Genomic DNA, 22,525 nt, shown 5'->3' with positions numbered 1-22,525 from the left:
ATTAGTTGGACATATCACTCTAGACTGAGCTCTGAATCTCCAGATTGTGAGCAGTTAATTCATACTCTCCATGTAGCTTTGCTATTGACATTTATTAGCCAAGAGTGTTGCTGCCAACACAAGTTTTGAGTAGATTGTGGTATAAACAGATTTCCTCTTTACACATTCTAATCAGCGCAGAAGGATTGTTTTTATTGAAACCGTATCTCAGCTTAAACTTCTCCACACATGTAGGCACACATGTACAGAGTTTAAATTGTATTTATGGTTGGTAAATGTTCTAATTATGGGGCTGCGTGTGTTCAGAGAGGAAAATTAAATCAGCAAACATGGGACGCCAGGATGCCCTTCCGCTCTGGATTGGGTCCTTTACGGTTTCAGGCTTTGAGAAATCAATGCCGTGAAATGGTGGGTGACAATCCAGGCAGACATTTGTCTCCTGGCTGATTTACAGTGTTATCTACAGAGCTTTTTTTTTCTTTTTTTCCTCCCTGATGAAGTGAAATTTGACTCCTTATTGCCTGCTTCATCCGAACACATCACAGAGCAATTGCCAACAAGCGGTTCTTCTGGATAATGTCCTGGGCCTCATTTTCCATATTAGAACACGTGGAATGCTAAAATCAAAAAGGTATGTAACTGAGACTGTGCCTATCAGCCCCATCCCATGCCACTGTCGTGATAATGACAGTGACTAGGTTGCTAGTCTCTAAGCAGTGTCCAGTCTTCTTTGAAACTCACCCAGGAAGAGGTGTCCACATCTTTCCCCAGACTCCTGAAGAATGCGGGCCTGGCTGCAACAGACCAAGGGGGGCTAAACGGTTTTGAAAGTAGCTGCTGCTGTTATTTAGTTAGCTCAAGGAGGATTGTAGTTTGCAAAAATGGGCAAAATATGCACTCCAAGGATATGTAGAGCATAATCTAGCCTGGTCTCCCCGACCACAGTAATTTTGCTGCTGCAGGCAAAATGCTTTCCTGGTGTAGGTCTGAGTTGACAGATTACCGAGGGAAATTTTTGTCTTGCCCACACTCCCAGATTATTCAGCTCTCTTCTTAATACACCACTCGGCCCTCCTCCACACAGATTGTGTGGTGTAGACCTGGCATCCTTAACTGAATAATCTCTTTGCTGACAGCTGAAAAGTAAAGGCATCTGTGACAATCAGATGGGGTGCCTCAGGTTGGTTCCAGATGTCAAGTTGATTAATGTCGGAGTCAGGGCTGCCAGCAGATCCCCAGGAAACAACCCTGGTGGCTGTGGCATCAGTGGGTAGAGACATATGCACAGATACTGAACAGATGCCAGTCCTTCTGTATCAGTTTAATAGAATGCCCGGAAAATTGTGTACTTCCCCCAGGACGTAAACCCCAATACGTGAATGTTTTCAGCCATTTTTCACGTTTCCTAACGCAGGGAGTTTGTTCCACTAAATTAACGTCAGTATTTCTTTTTTTTTTTTTTTTTTTTTTTAACGTCAGTATTTCTATGCTAAGAAGGCCAATGCAGGCAAGCCCCAGTGGGAAAGCCCAGTACAAAGTGAAGATCTTTGCGAGGATAAAACAGCACATTTCTGTGTAGTACTTCTGATTTTCCAAAGCATCATCATTTTTACTTCTTTTCCCACCATTAGCCTCAATCCCTATAAAACGGGTTGAGAAAGGTGTGATTGTGTAAGTGACCTAGCGTTCGTGCTCTGAAGTGCTCTGTGGGTTAGAGATGCCATTCATTGTCCTTCCCCCATACCCGAGCCACCACGAGACGGGCAAATGGCCTATTAGATGTCACGCAGTTTGGTCAGCATAAGAACTACAGACTCAGCACCCACCACCCCTGCTTGTTCTCTCATCGAATTGTGGTCCCCAGACCAGCAGCATCATCATTTCCCCCAAACCTACTGGACCAGAACCTTTGCGAGTGAGGCCCAGCAATCTGTTCTAAGAAGCCCTTTGGGTGATTCTGATGCACACTCAAGTTTGAGAACGACTGGCCTGGGCCAAGAACTCCTAGTTTGCATTTCCTAAACCCCAGGCCCAGTGGGCATCCCATGAAGCAGTTTTCAAAATTTCACGAAACTTACTAGGAATCATAGCCTTAATGTTACTTTTTAAAAATTACATATTTCATTATAGATGGCTGATAAATGACAGTTGGAAAGGGAAATGGACTATTACATCTCATTATTGCCATTTTTTAGGAACTCGATTATTAGTCAGTGCTGTTGAGTATTCTTTCCTTCATGCCCCCACTCATTTGTGTTATTACATGCTCTGTGATAGATACCAGGAGATCCAAAGATGGTAATGTCCTTACTCTGGAGGTAATTATAGGCTTGCGAACAGATTATTGCAATACAATATAGCAAGTACTAAAAAGCAGACTCAAACAGTACTGTAATTGAAAAAAATCTGAATACCTTAGGGAAATAATCTTCAGGTGAGGCCATATTGCTTCCAGACTTTGTGGAGAAGCTTGGACAGCTGGAATGGGAGGGAGGGAGGTCGGCAGGGCAACTCTTGGGTGGAAACCTGCTCCTTCCTCTTCATTCCCCACCCACCCAGCAAAGCGGCAGAAAAAGGAGCCCACCTCTGGGTTCTGGGTTTGCCTCTCTCTCTTGGAATCTTCTGCCTCTTTCCTGGGCAACGACATTTCTGATTATGAGAAGCACTGATAGATCACTTGAAACAGGCTCACAGACCCTGCACTAGTGAGAACTTAAAAACGAGAACTTTGACATACTTTTCTAGACCTGCCTCATCTTTTCTTATGATGGGCAGTTATTTAAAAGGCACTTCTCTGTTCAACCGGTGACTGGAAACCAAGAGAAACGTCACCTTGATTCTGACACTATGCGGAGACCATTTGTTTCCCTCCAGTACAATGACTTTCAAAAACACATAAGGTTTAGTTCCTGTGCAACTTTTTCACGTAAAGAAAAAATCATGATTATGTGGTTTGCGTTGCAGAAAAAAAATACTCTGGGTGATTTTGCTTTCAGGTTACAGTGAGGTGGGTCCCTATTTATCAGGCTTTTGGTCCAGAACCCCAAGCCTGAGCACATGACGGGCCTCCTTGTCCTTCCCTTCAAGTTTACTTTCTGTCTGTCTGCAGTGACACTTCAGAACGTGTGTGCATGCCCGAACCCCCCGCAAAACTAAAACAGGAGGAAAGGGGAGGGGCAGGGCAGAGATGTCGATGCAAGGAAACTACAGATGTAAACTGAAACTTATACCAAGAACACCAGCAACTGCTTTCTTCTGTGTGTGTGTGTGTGGGGGGGTGCTTCTGGTTCTAAATGAGGTGTTAGTGTTTGTGGGGTGGTAACCTTGTCCTACTGAATTATGATGAGAAAACAACCCAGTTGCCTACAGAGCCAAAAACAAACCTCAGAACTGCTTAACTCATCCGTCAAACAAATTGTATTTTAGGAAATGCAGGACAGAGAAAAATGCACGAAAGAAAAGGAGATTTATTTATTTGTACAAAAGTAGAATGACAGGCGTTTGAGTGGATCCAAATAGCATTTAGGGAGCAAAAAAAAAAAAAATGTGGTTCATTGCCAGCTATTAAATCTTGTTTATCCTTCTTTAAACTAACCAGAAACACATTTCGGGAAAATGCTAGTTAACAGTTTAAGCAGTGAAAGCCTCCTGGCTTTGCCTTCCCTGCTTCTCCAAGAGGAGGATGAGGGTGTGAAGCAAGTGAACAGCGTTTCAAGAAACTGGGGCCACGAATGGATTTCCAGTCCTGCCTCTGGAGCTCACCCTCAGACTCTGGGAGAATTCCTTCAGTCTCCTCAAAGAGGGATGCTTACCTTCCAGCAGCTGCGAGAAGGTCCATGTTTACCAGGTAGTTTCAGATGAACGTTCCCAAGGGCGTAAAACATTACTCCAAAGCAGTCAGTGACGACGTGCTGTGTCCTTCACAAAGCACCTTTTCCCCGATGGCCCGTCATCCCCATAGTGTCTCCCAGACCGACAGTGGACAGCACCAGTGCTGACCCCAGACCCGGCTCTGGGACTGAAATGCTTCAGAGCACTTGACAAGGATCTGAAAAATTTGCTGAAGTCCCAACTGTTGGTAGAAGAAATGCCTCCAAGCTACATTACGCTGTGGTGGCCCCTTCCAGGCTGGCCCTGTGCTCTTCCTGCTGCGGGGCCTGTGAGGGAACTGCCTTTTATAGACACTGCACCCCAGCACCCTCTTGCTTAAATGTATTCATATAAATATTTGGGGATGCCTGGGTGGCTCAGTCGGTTAGGCGTCCAACTCTTGATTTTGGCTCAGGTCATGATTTCATGGTTCCCTGAGTTCGAGCCCCACATCAGGCTCTGTGCTGGCAGCATGGAGGCTGTTTGGGATCCTCTCTCTCTGCCCCTCCTCCACTCATGCTGTCTCTGTCTCTCTCAACAAGAAATAAACTTTAAAAAATTTAAAAAGATATATAAATATTTGGGTCATCAATGCCTTTAGAATTAGAATACAGTAGAATCCTTACCATAGACTGTAGGGATTCACTTGGTTCAATCAGTTATAGAGACAGACACTTTTCTGAAAGAAGCCACTAGCATCTTTTTGCCTTCCAAGCAAATAATTCCACCCTAGGGATTATCTAGGGTTTGTGGTTTTAGTAGCGCTTAGAGAGGGGACTATCTGCGGAGTTTAAGGCCACAAGGAAAGGTGCAGGTGGGCTCATTAGATCCACAGAACTAGTCTTCCCTCTCCCCCTCCCACCGCGGTGGTCGAAGCAGAAGGAATATGGCTTGCTGACTTTCCAGCCTCAGGGCGCTCGATGAGGCTAAGTGATCTTGGCCTGTACTGGCTCTGTCCCCTTTTCCCCGAAATCTTCCCCGGAATCTTCAACTTTTCTCTTTTGCCCAACATACCAGATTCCCTCACATGTTTCTATTAATATTATAAATTCCTTGAGGACAAGAATAGTGTTTTAATAATTTTTGTATCCCTTTCTCCTAGCAGAGCACCCACCAGGTAAAGTTAGGCATTGGAAAACGGTGTTTAAAATGATTAGGGCCCTTTTACCTGCCAGCATTGTGAGCCACCTAGGCTAGATCTGTGCCGACTGGAGGCGCACGATAAGGCAAATCTCCCCCCAGACAGCTACCTTCAAACCTAATATTAGGGAGACTCTCTGTTTTTCATTTTAATTAGCTCTACAAACAACATTTCAGTCTTCACTACCACCACAACAGAAGACCAGCCTTGTCGTCATCCTGTGGGTTTCCTCGGCATCTGCACTTTCAGGGTGAGAATCCATTTGAACTATTGCTACGGTGCCTTTGGGATTTATGGGAGGAAAGGAACTCAAATAGCCTGACAAGTCAGAAGAAGACAAGCTTAGATTGGCAGAAAGGTGTGCCTTCTCTTCTGGCCAATTTTGGCCAGGATAGCAGTTTGCAGAGGGAAAGAAGGGGAAGGCATCGTTTTAGGTCAGAAATGTCATAGCGTGCATTGTTTCACAAGGTGCCAGGAACATCACTAAATCGCTCTTGTGTCGGAAGGGAAATTTGGACATGAGCTGGACCAAGGCAGAGTGTTTGCAGGGCGTCCAAACTCTGGACTCTCACCACAGAGCCTAATGACAAAGGGAAGAAAGATTAGGTCACGGGGTGGGGCCCTGCGAATAGGATCAACGCCCTTGTAAAAGAGACTGAAGAAACGCTCCCTCTGCCATGTGAGGTCACAGTGAGAAAATGGTGGTCTGCAACCTGGGAGAGGGCTGTCACCAGAACCCCACCATGATGGCACCCTGACCTTGGGCTTTCAGTTTCTAGAATGGTGAGAAATAAATTTCTATTGTTTATAAGCCACATAATCTACGTAGTTGGCTTTAGCAGCCCAACTAAGACATCAGGGTGGTATCTTACAAAATCTTATCAGTTCTTTGCACCTATTCCCCTGACTACCTGACCCATGTTTTGCTGCTTCTGCAAAGAACAGCAGTGGAAGGAATGTGGATGGGACAGCAGACCCCTGGGAGGAGCTGAGCTGACAAGCAGGAGGCAATGGATGTTCCCTGCAAGGGTCCTCGCTCGGATTCTCGCCTGGCTTCCTTTGCCACGTCATCTTCTACTTGCACTTTTCAGGGAGAGACTGTGGTCACCACCACACTCCTGCAGGCACCAAGGGCTCACGTCACACCGTCACATGGCACCCTCCCTCTGCGCCTCTGGCCTCGCATCCAAGAGCGTGGCAGCCAAGGACGGCACTGTTGTCATTTTGCCCCGTACTCCTTCCCTGAAGATAAGAGTTTTAAGACGTAAAGGGACTCTAGGACCCAGCCATTCCACTCCTAGGTATATACCCAAGAGAACTGAAAACATATCTTCACAATCAAACTTGTACACAGATGTTCACAGCAACACTATCCACAGTAGCCAAAAAGTGGAAACAATCCGTATGTTCATGAGCTACTGAATGGGGCAACAAATGTGGTATGTCCACGCACTGGGATATTACTCAGCTGTGAAGAGAGTAAGTGTGGACATGTGCTATAACAAGGACGAACCTTGGAAGCACTCTCGGTGGAAGGAGCCAGACACAAAAGGCCACAGATTGTATGATTCCATTCAGATGAAATACCCGAGAGGCAAATTCACACAGTCAGAAGGTAGATTTGTGATTGCCTGGAGTTGGGGGGAGGAACACGGGGAAATGACTGCTAGTGGGCATGGGGTTTCTTTTTGGGGTGATAGAAATTTTCTGGAATTAGTGGTGATGGTTGCTCAACATTAAGAGTATACAAAACTCACTCAATTGTACACTTTAAAACGGTGAATTTTATCTCAATGAAAAAATGCAATTAAAAAAAAAAAAAGAAGTAATGAACTCAAGTCTCCAGGAAACAGCCCCATTTCCTTCTTGCTTCCCTCCCTGAGCCAACTGGGAACCTTGTTCGAATATTTGCACACCTCAGACCTGCGGTTTGGACGGGCCTATTGGCGCATCTTTTCTCCTACCTTCTGGCCACGTCTCTGCGCTTCAGTGTCCATCCGTCGAGACTCCAATGGGTATTCAGTTCTGAATGTTCCTTTACGTGCCTGCACTACGTATTTGGTCTTTGGGGTTTGGTTGATCTAGATAGAGATCTCAAATCCCCACCCTGTCTCTGGCAACACTGGTCCTGTGAGCCACTCCCTGTGGGAGCCGTATTTCTCAACTGTTGGAAAGCACCAGGGAGGTTGGTTGGAGGCACTGACTGATAAATAAGGCTCAGCAAAATGCCAGCTTGGGCCATTTGTTTTTGTGTGTTTGTCTTGTTTTGTTTTGCTGCCGTCATAAGCCGAAGCCTTGAGCCAAGAGATGCCTCTATCATCTGAGAGATAGGACCCCTCAGTTTGCCCTTCTTCGGCCTGTCCCCTCTTCAGCAGGCACTGCCACACAAGTGGCCTGGTGTGGAATCCACACATCTATCCAGCTGTGAGGTGTGAGGATTTCTCAGGGTATAAACCTCATAGAAGTGGCACCTCAGGCACTCACTGTGGCCACATGCTGAGGACCCCTGGCCGTGAGCCTCATGTCCCTCCATGCCCGCCTCCCACTCACGACTTTGTGCTTTGCTGCCTTGGTGAATGGCATTCTTTCCTGCCTGCCACATGGGTATTCCCGAACCTTTCACCCATTTCAGATGAGCACGCCCAGGAACATTTTTATTCCCACGCATGACCCTGAAGGACAGGTAACATGGGAAGCCTTTTATAATACTAGTTCTGGGAGGGAAAGGGAAATTTCAACCCCCCCAAGGGCTCGTAAGCAGGTGTGCTGAAAGTCTGATGCCACTAAGTTGTGCTGTCTCAACCGGACCCACGTAATTTAGGTTGGTTAATAAAAACGAAGGCTCTTGATTTACTTTTTTTAACTGACAAGCAGAGCCCAGGATGGTCAAGTGGGTTAAGAATATTCCAGTGATTCATATCAGAGCCCTGCCATTGTATGGTCCACACGGAGTGCCAGTAGAGCAGGCCCGGCCACCTATCTGCACATTTATGGACACACATAACCCTATTAATCAGCAGCTCACTGAGCTTCTCTCTTGCCCGCGGGCCGAAGAGAAGGTGTTTGTGGGGTCAGAAGTATGTTTTCCTCAATTGTGTTAGTGGGTGAGTCAGAGTGCTGTGGTGTAGGCAAGAGGCAGGAATTCTGGATGACCCAAGAGAAGGGGAATTGTTTAGCAGCTCTCTGGTGTTCCCAGATGGACAGGGAGCCTGAAGAAATGGGCGTGGAGGCAGGTGGAAACCAAGACTGCTCCAGAGTGAGGAAGCCTGTGGTCTGGGAACGATGCCATAGCTCTAATGGTCTGGATAAGGCAAGGTTGCCACCCTTGGGTCACTCAAGAGTCACGGTCTTGAGAAGAGGCATCCAGTTGGTTGGGTTTTTATCGCGGATATGCCATAGGAGAAAATAGTATCTAGTCTCTCAGCTTCTGTGACAGCAGGTAGTAATCCCACCCAAACTACACATGGGGGAAAGAGTTATTTCCCAAAAAAGAAATCAGACTGCTAATTAGGAAAAGGGAACAGATGCTAGGTAGACAAACAATCAGCCACTGTTTCTTTCCTTTGAAATACAGAAACTCACTTGAAACAAACAAAACTGAACAATAGCTTCTCTCTGAAAGAGGGTGTCCAGTTATCTGTAGTGAAATGATTGTGTATTTACAATGAGACCTTAATTTTATGGGAGTCCTGGCAGAGGTGATATCTATTATGAGCCAAAGGAATATCTGAAGGGGTGCCTGTGTGGCTCAGTTGGTTGAGCGTCTGACTTCGACTCAGGTTGTGATTTCATGATTCATGAGTTCGAGCCCTGCATGGGGCTTGCTGCTGTCAATCCAGAGCCTGCTTCGGATCTTCTGTCCCCCTTTCTCTGCCCCTCCCCCACTTTCTCTCTCTCCCTCAAAAATAAAAAAAAAATGAAAAAAAAATCTGAAACTGTTACTAGCTGTCTTGCTCAGTTTGGTTATGCAGACTCGATTCTTTCTTTTTAAAAAATTTTTTTAATGTTTATTTATTTTTGAGAGAGAGAGCACAAGTGGGGGAGGGGCAGAGAGAGAGGGAGACACAGAATATGAAGCGGGTTCCAGGCTCTGAGCTGTCAGCACAGAGCCTATTGTGGGGTTCAAACCCACGGCCTGCAAGTTCGTGACCTGAGATGAAGTCAGGTGCTTAACAGACTGAGCCACCCAGGCACCCCAGACTTGATTGTTTCTGTCGAGAGAAAGTGACATGGAGTATTTATACAGTGAATCTGAATCAAATTAGGTAAGGCAGGCTTTGTAAACCTTCTTAGGTGTGTGTGTGGGGGGGGTCTTCGGCCATTTTCTCCTGTCAAAAGATAATAATGGGCGATTAGCGCTTCAGGTATGAGAAGGGTGGCGCAGAACCTCTGTGTGATTCATCAGCATCTACAGAGGATGTGTTTCCCATGAGCATATGCCCACCATCCTGCACATGCAGCTAGTTGCATTGTCCTGGGAAGAGCGTGTCAGGCGACATCATTCAGTGGGCTGTTTGCTTTGCTGTGGCCTCTCTTGCCACTTGCGTTCTTCTAAACAGTGTTGAACCCCGATGGCTGAAAAAGGTCTACCGTGATCACGCTGGACCAAAGACACGGGTCCTGCTGGACCACATTTTAAGTTTTCCAACGGCTCAGGCCCCTCCCGAGGACATATGGCCGGACAAACCCAGGGAAGAGTTCCGCGGGCAGTTAGGAATTGGTGGAAGTCCTTTCACATTGTGGAAGAGATCACAGTTATCGTGACAGCCTCGGAAGACTGAGCCCAGTTCCATGATCAGGAGCTGGGTAACTGCATGTGGAGGCATGTTGTGACTTCCGGGAATTGGGAAGAATGGAGGAAGTGTGACGGCCAAGGCACAGTCTGCCCTTTCTCCAGAAGGAGGAGGGAGGAGGTCCGGACAGAAGACACAGCCTGCCTCAAGGAGCTGCTCTTTCCCCACTGGTTTCTCGGACGATTAACTCGGCTTTTTATATGTGCAGAGCAAGTCAGCACGGTTTTAGGAGAAGGAAAGTCCGTCTCTATAGTATTCAGCACGATTTTGTGGTGGCAGGAGGTATTCCATTAGAACTCTTGGTGGCTACACCACAGATAACATTCTCCATGCGTCTTTGCATGTAATCCTAGTAATAAAGGGCTTGGCCAATATTTTATTGATTATTGAGAATTATGAATAATCACAGCTGTGTTTGCTGGGGAGCTTCTGGGGAAAGATAATTAGAAACATATTATTTTTCATGGCAATGAAACAATTGTCATGTTAGTTTTTCAAGAATTCCTCTAAAAATTAGAAGTGATTCTTTTTAAAGAAAGGTTTCTAAAATAGAGACCGCAATGCAATGCTAAAATTAATGATCTGCTGGGACAGCAGAGAAATCACTTTGTGAGAGGCACTATTTGTAATGAAAAGCTAAAACATAAGAAGAGTTGCTACAGTTAGGCACCCCTACCTCCAGAAAATTTGGCTTCAAGGGGTGGGCACACTGAATAGAGGCCAGCAGTTGGGTTCCTCTCATATTCTCCGGCTTCTTAATATGAGAAATGTGCATTTTAATACAAGTTTATAAAGTATTCTAAAAATTATTAAAGTCTGTGTCAGCAAAACAGGATTGAAATGGAAGTGACCCAGTTATTTGTTTCATGTGCAATATAGCTTCTTCTAAAAAATAGAGAAATGTGGAAAATGTATTCCACAGTCTTAGACAACTCAATCTTTTAATTATGGCTCTCTAGACACAGCCTAGGATAGATTCTTTGTAAAATCAAACGTTAAAAGAGCGTCAGTATTATGCCTATGACCTAATATATTCCTCTAGGATAGAATCATAGGGAAATTCTTTCACGCTTCTATTAATACATGATTCTTACATTTCTCAAGCTTTAACGTAAGGACATAAAACTCCGAACATCTTAGCATGGTAAAGGGATCAATGAATGACAGAGGGGCACCAGTTAGCAGACTGTTGCAATAATTTGAGCAAATGGGGAAAGTGAGTCCTTAGACTGTCACCGATTTTTGAAAGAAAATAAGATTTGCTAGTAGATTTTAGTAAGCGTAAGAGAGAGGAGTCAAAGATGACTCCAAGATTTTTACTCTGAATAGATAGAAGAAGGCATTTGCCATTTACTGTCATAAAGAGGGCTGTAAGAAGAGGTGGTTTTCAAAGAGAGATCAAGAATTTGGTTTTGAACTCCGAAGCCTGAGATGCCTTTGAGACTTCCAAGGGAAGATGCCAAGGAGTCAGATGAATAAGAGTCTGCATGTAGGCAAGAGGTCTGGGTTGGAGATAGAAAACCGTGAGTTATCAGTGTGTGCGTGGTATTTAAAGACTTGAAAGTGAGGAAAGATGAAAAGGGCCTGTGAACAGAGACTCCTGGGCTGTGCCAACATTCAGAGGTCAGACAGATGCACAGCGGCCAGAGAGGGAGGGGGACAGTCAAGGGAGAGCGGGGTCCCAGTAGACAAGAAAAGAATGTTGTTCAAGAAGAAAGGAGTAATCACCTCTGTGATTGCTCCTGAAAAGTTGAGGAGGATAAAAACTGAGAAATAGGGCAACCAACTGTCCTGTTGCCCAGGCCTCTCCGTGTCTTAGCACTGAAAGTCCTGTGTTCTAAGGGAGTGCTTAATGCGAAGCAAATGCCAAGCCTTTCTCCTACCAGGGAGAAATGGCCATTGGGCTTATTGGTCATGAATGTTAAGGTAAGAAAAGTTTGTGTGGAATAGTGGGGACAAAAAAACCTGGGCAGGGTTGGTTTTATTGTTACACAATATATATTACAATGGTGTTACCTCATTGTTCTTACCTATTATTAAAGTTATGTAAGAAAATTTTTCATGTCTTTACAGATGCATTTCAAAATATTGAACAGTGAAATGTCATGTTATCTGTGATTGCTTTGAAATACTTCAGCAAGGGAAAAAAAGAATGAAGCAAGTAAGTATCGCATTCATAATTATTAAATTTGGGTGATGTGATTATGGAGTTCATTATAATATTCTTTATTTTTATGTATGATTGAAAACTGTCATGGTAAATTGTTTCTAAGTTAGATAAAGCGAATGGGAAAAAAGGAATTAGAGACAGCAGGAATACACAAATTTTTTCAAGAGTTTTGCTCTAAAGGAGAGTAAAGAAATGGGCAGTGCCTGGATTGGTCTCTGGATTTTGTTTTTGTTTTGTTTTGAGATGGGAGAAGTTACAGAAGGTTTGGATACTAATACGGGAACATAGATGAGGCAGGCAGGGCGAAGCAAATACAGGGGTGCTGACCTTGAGTAGGGAGAAGGGATGGGGCTAACGGCACCCAGGTGGAGGGCTCGGTGTTGGAGATGATAATGCTGAGCTCATTCACGGTCAATAGGAGGATGGCAGAAGGAATAGGTACAGGGGCAGGTAGAGTGGGTGTGCTGGTGGGAGGGGATGCACTTGTGTTCTGAGGGCTTTGGTTATTTCCATGAAGGAAGAAGCAAGGTCAAAGGCTGGGGGAGCTTGGAAGTTTAAGGAGCGAGGAAGAAGTGAGAAAGAGTTTTCCGGGAGCGTGTGAGAGAGGGACAGATTTCCCTGGAGGAATGCAACAAGATTGTCAGGTAGCTTTAATGGCCTATCTCAGGTGGAAAGTGGTCAGTAAGTGTAGACGTTGCTTGGGGTGGGGGGTGACCTGCAGGCACTCACCTTCCCACAATGACTGCATGCATTTCCAATGTGCTGCCTCAGGGCTTTGTTCTGGCTGTGGGAGCACGCGCTGCCTACACACTGCGTAATCAGGGTGCGCTAAAGACTTACTGTGCCTCTGAAGCAGTTCTCAACCAATGATGGACCGGGCTTTGGTGGATAAATACTCCAGCTCCCACAGCATTCAGCTGGGGTAGTTTTGAGGCATGTTCAACACATTGGGCAGCATTCCCCACTGGGATTCCCCAGTTGTCCACAGAGATAATTTGCTTATTAGTAATCCTTTATTGGTTTTCTTTCATCCCCTGTCTTACTTCCTGACTCTTCTGATGTTTCTTAGGATCATCTCCCAAAAAACCATTTGTGCTGCAATCCTTGTCTAAGATATTTCTCATTGGAAAATAAAATCTAAGAGAGTATGGCATGTTTTACGTGCTTGAGAGCGGATGATCAGTGGGTGGAGAATTGGATTTAACAGGGTTGGGTTTTTTCCTGTTGAGCCCTAAGCAAGGTGAGGGGGGAAGGGAGTTAGGATGTGCGACAGATCATGGGCTCTGTGCTGGGTAAGGAGGGAGGTGACGCTATGTGGCAGAGGAAGGGTGGTCAGAAGGGATGTAAGTTGGGGGTCCTGGTGGATTCCAGGAGTTACTGTGTTGGAAGATTAGAGGAGTGAGCTAGAAATATAGGAGTGGTGACTGGTAGTGGGGGAAGGTTGGAATCGAGAATATGGGAGGTATGCATAGGACAAGATGACTGGAAGAAAAGAAATCAAATAACTAAGGGGCCAGGACATTGAATCAGGGCAGGAGTGATGTTGCAGAGAGAGATCATGAACCTGGGGCAGAATCTTCAAGGAATGACCTGGAGGCCATAGTCTGATGTTTGAAGAAGAGACAGTCCTCTGGAAAGGAAGAAGACATCTGTCCCTGTGCCAGAACCCCTGAGGGAGCTGTAGGGAAGCAGTTCCCTCAGAGAGGATTAGGCTCCCTCCTGAAGCAGAAGGTGAAGGAACGTTTAGAGGAGAAGTAGAGGATTTGGGGGATTCTCTTGATGATTGGCTGTGCATTCCAGAGAGCACTGGGTGAAGGTGTCTGGGAGTGTGCAAGGTGGGGAGTTGGGGGGATATACTTGGCTCAAGCAGGAATATACCTGGCTCTGTGGGGATGAGTCCTAGCGAGAGGGCCGTTGGGGACGTCTGGCTTCTTGGGGTGGGGGGTAAGCACCCAGGCAATAAATGTAGATGTAGGCATCATGGGCTTCGCTCTGGCCATCTCTCAGATGTGGAGGTGAGACGAAGGGCTGTGGGGAAAGGAGGCAGGCCATCAGGAAACACAAGGGACTCTGCAGGAATGCCTCTAGCCCACTGAGCCCCAACTCGCCCTGTGGTTCAGCTTGTGGAGTTTAGGACCCAGTGATGTTCTTGTCAGGAAAAGGAGGGAAATCGAAGAATCAAGGCAAAAGGCAAGCATCTCTTATCAGGGAAAATTAGAAAGAGGCCTGTCAGAGGCACCTGGGTGGCTCAGTCAGTTGAGCCTCTGACTTGAGCTTAGATCATGATCTCATGCCTCGTGAGTTTGAACCCCACGTTGGGCTCGCTGCTGTCAGTGCAAGAGCTCACTGCGGATCTTCTGTCCCTCTCTCTCTCTCTCTCTCTGCCCCTTCCCTTCTTGTTCTCTCTCTCTCACAAATAAATAAATCTTAAAAAGGAAGGAAGGAAGGAAGGAAGGAAGGAAGGAAGGAAGGAAGGAAGGAAGGAAGGGAGGGAGGGAGGGAGGGAGGGAGGGAGGAAGGGAGGAAGGGGGGAGCCTGTCAGGTCTCAGACCTGATAAGGTGAAGGCAGGAACATTCTAAAAACCAACAAGGGGCAGAGAGGCTTGGGGCTGTAAAAATGCCAGTACGTTTACTGGTGGATCAGTTTACTGTCTCCTTTGGTCATTCTGCAAATTTTCCAAGGGCAGAAAACTTGTCATGTGAAATAGAGTTTTGTTTTTTATGAGTTTATGGGATTGCTGATCAGTGTTTACCAAGACGTGGAACTTTTCTTTTGTTAGCAATCGGAATGAAAAATAGAATTACTAATTGCTTTCCAATCATTTCTCAAAAACTTGTGAGCTTATTACCAGCCCTAAGAACTAGTCTTACTGGACCCATAAAGAGACCCAGGTACCTGACTGAGCCCTCTACGATGTACCCTGGTGCTGCCTTCTTTAGGAGGAGGCTGGAGCCCTAACTCCACACCTGCTTCTATGCAAAGCCCACCGTGACCCGCTCATCCCACCAGCCCCTTGTCGTGTGAAGGTCTCTGTTGGCTCTCACACCACCCAGTGTTGCTCTTGGGCACTCCCTGAAAGCAACCTTTAGTTCTTTTGCCTGAGCCTCACATCTCTACACGAGATGGTATCTCATCGTCCCTCAAGGGACCTGTTATTTTGAGTTGCGCACATTGTCTGGCACACATTGCCTGGCGCGTAGGTATTCAGTGAAAATTTGTTGCATGGAAACCAAATGAATGAGTGAATTTATTTAGTTCTTGAGGACCTCCCAGGCTTCGAACATTGTCGTGGGTACTGAGGAAATGGTTGTAAATAAAGGAAAGGAAAATCTCTGCCTTGCGGGTCTTACCTTCCAGAGGGGGGAAGACAATGTGTATAATGGTGTGAAGCCTTGGTTCCTGGGTAGGCGGCAAAGCTGAACTTCAGGGTGAAGTGAAGCTTAATGACTGATCACTGGGAGCCTGCCATGTGCCAATTGTTATAAGCACGCTATCAAACCTTACCCGCCGATGTGGGGTAGGTAGTGTTGATCCTGGTCTTGGAGATGTGCAATCTGAGGCTCAAAGTGGCGAGTTTCCCAAGATAAATGGTGGTAAATGTACAGAGCAGGGATTTGAGCACAAGTCTCTCTGATTTCGGGGCACATGTTCCTAACCACTGCACTGCGCTGCCTTTCGTTTTCTATTGAATCCCAGCAGGGGCATTTATATTGAGGGAGTAGGGGCACTGGTGAATTTGGGCATTTTCATTTCTCTTTCTCTTACTTGGTTATGGAACAACACAATAGCAAACTCCTCACTTAAAATCAGCCTTTTACCCTGAAGCCACTCGATAGCCTTAAGCTATCTAGCTCTGATTAATTTCCATTTAGCTACCGATGCAAATCTGAAGGCAATCAAAAGGCAGGACCCTGAGTCCAGGAGCTGTTTGACACCCTTATAAGGTAGCAGTTTCCACCATATGAATAAGGAAAAGAATGAAGAAACGCAACAACAATCTATACATATCACTGAAGCAACAGCATTAACCTTATATTTCTGGCTCTCAATTATGCCCCAAATCCTAGACAACACTTCTCTATTATGATTTAAGAAGTATATTTCCCTATTACTAGGCACATAGGGAAAGCATTTTTGTGGGGGAGAGGTGGGAAAGAGAGGCCCTGCACAGAGGAGACCCTGCCTTACATTTCAAGATGCAGAAAAGGAAATTATCCAGCCAAGAAATGCTGTGAGACAGCTCTCCAGACCCAAACTGTGTCCGTGAGTGGGAATTACTTCCACGCCAATATGGGGGTACCTTCTGCCTCGTGCCACCGTGGAGGGTCGGGCTGCCCGCAGGTATTCAGGACACTGCCTGCTTACCACTCCCCATGAGGTGGGTCCACAAGAATGTCTACCTCCCAGGTGGTGTCCCAGAAGTGTACCCAGGATGAGCCCCGAGAGTCTCTGCTGCTCTCCTGGGAGTCAACCTTCTCATCCCACCTCCCTTTCATCCTCAATAATGGATTTCCCATTGTGCTTGGGGAAGACCGGTGCCTTGTGGCTTAGGGCAAGACACGTCAGCTTTGGGGACACCTACACGCTGTAGGATTGCCCTAGGGCCTCCAGCATGGTCCACATTGGGGTGGGGATGTGGGGAGTGAGCACCAATACACCGTCTGTCTTCAAGCAGCTCCAGGGTGGCTGGGCCGTGGTCACCACACACACAGGACTTTTGGGAAAAGGAGCATTTGAAAATGCGGAATTTCCTGCTGGAAGTTACAACAAGAAATGAAACAGCAGGAGTTTGCTCTACTCGGTCGCCTGAGAGCAGCTGCTGACCAGCGCCTCCAGCCCCCAGCGAGCGGAAAGCAGCGCTTGTCCTGGGTAGGCGATGCTCTCATCCAAACCAAACTTCCCCTCGATGACTTCATTGAAAGCTGGTTTACATCATGAAGAGAAACTCCATTTATTTATTTGTAATAACTACAGGATTTGATGGACCCACAAGAGGATGTAATTTAAGAAAACATTAGCAAGCGATTCCGAATACCAAGGTTTTGAAACCTGCTATGCCAAGTACTCATCAACGGAAATATTTCAATATCGAGACTCCAAAGATACAGCAAGGCTCCTTTTGAGCAGGGCTCGGGAGGTGGAGAGGTTCTGAAATGTATGTTTTTGGTCATAACATCCTGGGGTCCTGAGAAAAGACAACTGGATTTTCAGAAACTCATTATAAACAACATATGACCTAATAGAAGTAGGTCCATCTAATGCCTCCCTCGTGGGGCTTTAGCCCTATGAATAACCGAGAAAATACGTAGCTGATCCACTCCATTGCTTTGCTTTGAACCCACTATTGGAAGGAATTACATGATGTTTTTATTAGGGTTTTTAAGACAAAATAATCGAGAGGTTACCAGGAAAGCGGGTGAGCTAAGAATGGCCCCTCGCTGCGGAAATATGATATTTTTCAAGTTCCCATTCTACTAGCAATCATATGTTAGTGATGTTTTTATTTCCTTAAATAGCTAACATCATACATTTTTAGAAATCCTTTTGAACCATGTTCAACCCTTTCCTTCTGTTGGAAGTATGCGGGATTCAACGGCGAGAGACACAGATTCCCCAATCCATCAAAGTCCTCAACTTTTATTTCCAGGAGACGTTATGTTGGAAAGGTTGGATGTGCACACATGATCACCTGCTCATCTTACTACGATTACATGTACCTGCTTTATAGTTATAAATTCAGATATCTGGTCTCCTCCCCCTCCCCCAATTGACTGACCTTCCTGATGGGACAGTTAAGTCTTGTGTATGTTTATAACCCAGGCCTACAACCGCTGCTCAACGGGTGAGTAAGTTTATGGAGTATTTACTCTACTAAACACTGTTAAGCCCTGAGGGCCAGTGGCAAGGAACAGAATCTACAAAACTGACTCGGCTACTCTTAAGCAGCTCAAATCTTACAGAAAGAGAATTACCATTTCAGAGAAAAATTCAAGACCTTCATGTTACAGCTAACAATGAAACAGCAACCTGTAGGTTTACAGACAGTATCTTCTCTGACAGAAAACACTTCGAGGGGGATTCATTTTCCCTATATTTCAAATGAGGAAACCAAGCGTCGAATGGGTTAAGGGGATTTTTTACAAGGTCATAGAGCAAATAAGGGGTGAAGTTGAGTCTTTCATCCCCAAGTTTGGTTCCTCTCCCCATGCTTTTCCTCAAGTTGGGATATTGACACACAGACACTTTTTTCTTAATAAAGCTTTATTGAGATGTATTAGCATACTGTTCTCAAGGTTCACTCATGTAGTATGTATCAGAACTTCATTCCTTTTCATGGCAGAACAATATTTTCTTGCACGAGTATACCACATTTTGTTTATCCACTCATCTGTTGAGGAACACTTGGGTTGTTTCCACTTCTTGGCTATTATGAATAGTGCTGCTATGAACTTTCGTGTACAAGTTTTTGTGTGAAGATCTGGTTTCACTTCTCTTGGGGATATAGCTAGGAGTGGGTATTACTGAGTTATAGAGTAACTGTGTTTAACTTTTTGAGGGGCTTCCGTATTGTTTTCCAAAGTGACCGCACCATTTTACATTCCCATCAGCAATGCACGAAGGTTACAATTTCTCTATTTCTTTACCAACACTTGTTAGTTTCTATTTTTTTTTTAATTTTTATAGCCATCCTGGCTAATATGATACGATACCTCCTTGTAGTTTCAGCTTGCATCTCTGATGGTTAACAACGTTGAGCATCTTTCCAAGTGCTCATTGGTCATTTGTATACCTTCTTTGAAGAAATGTCTATTCAAATTCCATGCTCATTTTTTAATTGAGCTATTTTTTTTTTCTTATTGAGTTATTTGACTATCATGGAGCTATGTAGGAGATGAGATTAAAGCAAGTTAAAATACTGGGCTACCCCTAGTTTAGAACTGTTTACGGTTCTGAGTTCAAATTCTAGCCTGGCTATTTGGTCAGCTGGATAAGTCACACATTCTTGGTGGCTCGCCTTCCTTTGGTAAAGAATAGGATTGTTGTATGTTTATTTTTTTTTTTTATTAAAAAAAATTTTTTTTTCAACGTTTATTTATTTTTGGGACAGAGAGAGACAGAGCATGAACGGGGGAGGGGCAGAGAGAGAGGGAGACACAGAATCGGAAACAGGCTCCAGGCTCTGAGCCATCAGCCCAGAGCCTGACGCGGGGCTCGAACTCCCGGACCGCGAGATTGTGACCTGGCTGAAGTTGGACGCTTAACCGACTGAGCCACCCAGGCGCCCCTATACGTTTAAAAGAAATTATAAGTAACAACACTGAGTGCTGCCGAACATATATAGTAAATGGATCTCTGACCCATTTTTGATGGGAATGCAAAATGGGAACAGTTGCTTTGGGAAGCCCTGTGGCAGTTTTGAATTCAGTTCAAATTCAATTCAATTCAATTCAATTCAATTCAATTCAAAGCCCCTCAGTTAAAGTTCAATATACTTTTACCATACGATGCAGTAACCTCACTCTCACATACTTACCCAAGTGAAGTGAAAATCTGTGTCCATGCCAAAACCTGTATATGAATTTTTATAGTGGCTTTGTTCGTGATCACCAAAACCTAGGGGAAAAAATGTCCTTCAACTGGTGAAAAGATAAACATACAAATAATACAAATAATTCCATAATTAAAATTATTTTCAAAAATTAAAAATAACACATTACTGATACTGCCAATAATGTGGGTGAATTTCTTTTTTTTTTTTTTAAGTTTATTTATTTATTTTTGAAAGAGAGAGAGTGAATGAGGGAGGGGCAGAGAAAATGGGAGACAGAGAATGGGAGACAGAAAATGGGAGTCAGCGTGGAGCCCAACTCAGGGCTTAAAAACATGAACCATGAGATCATGACCTGAGCCAAAATCAAGAGTCGACACTCAGCCTACTGAGCCACCCAGGCATCCCCCAATACCGTGGGTGAATTTCAATGCTTATGTTAAGCGAAAGGAGCCAGACTAAAAGACGGCATTGTGTATGATTTTATTCATATGATGTACCAGAAAAGGCAGTGGTTGCCAGGGCCTGGAGGTGGGAAAAGAGGTTGACTACTGCTATGGTCTGAATGTCTATGACTCCCCACAATTCATATGTTGAAACCTAACTCCCAAGGTGATGGTATTTGGAGGTGGGCCTCTGGGAGGTGATTTCGTCATAAGGGTGGAGCCCTGATGAATGGGACTGTGACCTTATAAAAGCAGCCTGAGGGGCACCTGGCTGGCTCAGTTGGTAGATCATGTGACTCTTGATCTTGGAGTCATAAGTTTGAGCGCCACTTGGGGGTAGAGTTTATCTATAAAAAAAAAAAAAAAAAACACAGCCTGAGAAAGCTACCTTGCCCCTTTCTACCATATGAGAACACAGTGAAAGCATGGCCATCTGTGAAACAGGAAGCCCGCACCAGATACCACATCTGCCAGTGCCATGATCTCAGACTTCTCAGACTTCAGAACTGGGGGAAACAAGTGTTTGTTGTTTATAAGCCACCCAGTCTCTGGTATTTTGTTATAGCAGCCCAAGCAGACTAAGACCAACTACAAAATGGTATGGGAGAATGTTAGATATGTGTGGGCAGAATGATTGAGCTGATTAATATCTTGATTGTAGTGGTTACCTAATTGGTGTGCTTGTCAAAGCATTCAAAACTGTACAATTAAAAGGGTGAATTTTGTTATGCGTAATTTATGACCCTGCTTAATAAAAAAAAATAAAGCTAGATATATAGAGAAGAAAAAAAAGTTCTGCTGTCTGCAAACAGGAAATCTTGAGCCCTGAGATCTGGTCATCCCTTGGGTGTCTCCTTCCCTGGCGGAGGCTGCTTGAGTGTGACCCCTAGCCTTCCCTCCATTTAAACTGAAGATCCATACGCCCCCAGGTATTTAGTTGAAAGGCTTCTTAGAACTGGTCCAGTTTAACCCGTGTCTTGGTGCTGGGACCACTTCGCCCCTGAATACTTCATGACTAAAACTCCCGTCCTCCAGGGTGCGCTGAAGGCAAGATCCCCAGGGAAGGTTGCGGCAGTTTTAAGATACCGAATGGTGCTCTAGCATTATTTTGAACAAGCTTGGAAACACTGTCACCACCTCATGATTCTGATTACATCCAAAGCTCAAGCTACTTTAAGCTGTCATTACTCCTGCGGTGGCCAGGCTTTGGTTAGCCTGTAGGCAGAGACCGCAGTGCAGAGAACAGCCAGAGGCATCATTAAAGGTAGCTGCATGAAGATGATATGATAGAGCATGGAAACTATTGAGTCTTGGTCTCTTTTTCCCACAATATCTTTAAGAGCCCTTACTGGTATGGTGTTAAAGCTTGGTTGGCTACAGCTTTGAAATTTATATGAAAAGACAACCAGTTAAAGAGAGAAGGGAAAAGAAGTGGAAAGTGGACCTATATTCAACATCCTAGAGGGAGAATGTTTTTACTCTGTTTTGATTATATACTATGTGCACAGGACAAGCTTTCTCTGGGCGTGGGTTTTGGTGCGGGCTGCCTTCTGGTATGAAGCTTGGGAAAGAGGCTGAAACCAGCCTGGCTTTCTCTAGCTGTGAAGGTAGGTGGAGTGATCCTAACACTCAGGCTTCTCCCCTATCTTACCATCTTGAACTTTCCTCCAGAGCCAGATTGGATTTCTGGTAACCCGCTGCTCATGGAGCAAGATTAGGAAAAGAAAACCGTGGGAGACAGTTGCAGGAAGATTCCTGAGCCTTCTAAAGCTGCTTTTACCTCCTTGCCTGGTTTGTTCTGACCATAGGGCAGACCACCAGGTCACGGGAGTTGGTCCCCGGATGTGAAGTACTTGGGTGGCCTGCTCATACCTCGTCTGCCTCAGGGAAGCTGCATGTTCAGTCAGGGTGTTGCATGGCATTCTGCAGTTTTCAAATTCTCTCTGGGCTATGGGTGGGTAAGTTGGAGACCTCTGTCCATAGTGAGAGCTGCAACAGAAGCAAATTGCCGAGAGTATTTTCAGATGAATTGCTGGGGCTTCCCTGGGGGGCTCATTGGCAGTATGTGTGCGTTTGGGAGTGGGGGCTGCATAGTAGAAGTGTCAGAGGGTTAGACAAGGACACGAGTAGGTCACCTTTTAACATAGATCTCTCAGTATGATCATGCTGACTGCCAACAACGGCCACACAATGGGGAAGGTCACAACCCCATGATGCTGAGAGATTTGTTCTGAACTCTGGCCACAAGGAACTCTCCCTTTAATCCTGGCCGTGGGACAGAGGTTTTCAAAAGTGATGTGAAATCCTTCAGTGTCCTAGCTCCTAGCTCTTGGATGATACAACCTCTCATTTCTGACAGTTCTCAGGGTACCATTCAGGTCTCTCTGCCTTTCTTCGGCTCATCCTCCTCACCCAGGTGGATGATCCTAAAGCAGGCTAGCGGTGGGAGAACAGCAGGCTGGCGTGGCTACTGCTGAGGGTCACAGGGATGCTGTGCAGCTGGCAGCCCAGCTCCTTGGAGGCCACTTAGCTATGAAGCCAGAGCGAGGAACTTT

The 22,525-nt window shown here is 45.4% G+C and overlaps 1 protein-coding gene across 6 annotated transcripts in view; it reads left to right on the top strand.

Annotated features, from left to right (window-relative positions):
- FOXD1 (forkhead box D1) overlaps positions 1–15,241 on the top strand; it is a 104,407-nt gene extending 89,166 nt beyond the window's left edge. For 3 of the 6 annotated variants that reach the window (XR_006600816.1, XR_006600812.1, XR_006600814.1), the window contains 4 exons: positions 501–631; positions 5,168–5,261; positions 11,878–11,965; positions 15,231–15,241. The gene's annotated coding sequence lies outside the window, so the exon portion shown is untranslated. Of the gene's footprint in view, positions 1–500; positions 632–3,598; positions 4,327–5,167; positions 5,262–11,877; positions 11,966–12,491; positions 14,318–15,230 lie in introns of those variants that run through there. The other 3 variants (XR_006600809.1, XR_006600807.1, XR_006600808.1) reach the window with 3 other exon arrangements.
- The last annotated feature ends 7,284 nt before the right edge of the window (positions 15,242–22,525 follow it).

The sequence above is a fragment of the Felis catus genome, chromosome A1 (genome assembly GCF_018350175.1).
Source record: "Felis catus isolate Fca126 chromosome A1, F.catus_Fca126_mat1.0, whole genome shotgun sequence".
NCBI classification, from domain to species: Eukaryota; Metazoa; Chordata; class Mammalia; order Carnivora; family Felidae; genus Felis; species Felis catus.
Note: the sequence above shows the minus strand (reverse complement) of the source record. Positions and strands in the feature narration are given on the sequence as shown.